This window comes from Morus notabilis, unplaced genomic scaffold (genome assembly GCF_000414095.1).
Source record: "Morus notabilis unplaced genomic scaffold, ASM41409v2 C11264087, whole genome shotgun sequence".
Lineage (NCBI taxonomy): Eukaryota > Viridiplantae > Streptophyta > Magnoliopsida > Rosales > Moraceae > Morus > Morus notabilis.
The window spans coordinates 1-621 of NW_010383819.1; the positions used below are offsets into that span (position 1 = coordinate 1).

Genomic DNA, 621 nt, shown 5'->3' on the forward strand with positions numbered 1-621 from the left:
ACATACCAGACAATTTAAAGCCGCATAAACCTTCCCCTTGAGCCAAAATGCATATGCCAAGTTAACTACAAACGTAAAGTGACAAGTAATAATTAGGTCAACAGAAGTGACTATCACCTGGGCCTCTCTACTTTCTTTTCCTCATCCAGAAGGTGCCTCTTTATTCTTTCAGAAACAAAATACTCGAGAAACAACAGACACAAAAAAAAGAAATGAACTGCATGAAGTAATTACCTACACCCAAAGCTAGTATATTTGGCAGTGGACGAGTACAATAGAACAGCAAGTGAAACTGAAGTGCAGTCAGTATTACAAAGAACGCTTCCACTTGATGTCCAAACTTATCTCTGACCTGATAAAATTAATTTTCAACTCAACTTACCTTAGAAATTGGAAAAGGATAAGTACATGCAAATAAACAAAATCTATCAGAAGTATTCAGAACATACCTGAAGCCGGAAAAGTCGTAAGGTAGATAATATGATGCAACCTAGGGCGAGACGAACTGGAGAATAAAAGTAAAATAGCTACCTATTGTTATGTTATTACAAATATAAACATAATGGGAAAACTATAAACAGAAGAATTTGTAAACTCCATAATTCTATTTAAAAAAAAAAA

General features: G+C 34.3%; 1 long non-coding RNA gene across 1 annotated transcript; it reads right to left on the bottom strand.

The window, feature by feature from the left end:
* Positions 1–6: 6 nt before the first annotated feature.
* Positions 7–508, bottom strand: LOC112094804. Its single transcript, XR_002903685.1, has 3 exons — positions 450–508; positions 235–352; positions 7–65 (listed from the first exon to the last, which is right to left on the bottom strand). It is a non-coding gene; the product is annotated as an uncharacterized LOC112094804 (long non-coding RNA).
* Positions 509–621: the final 113 nt, after the last annotated feature.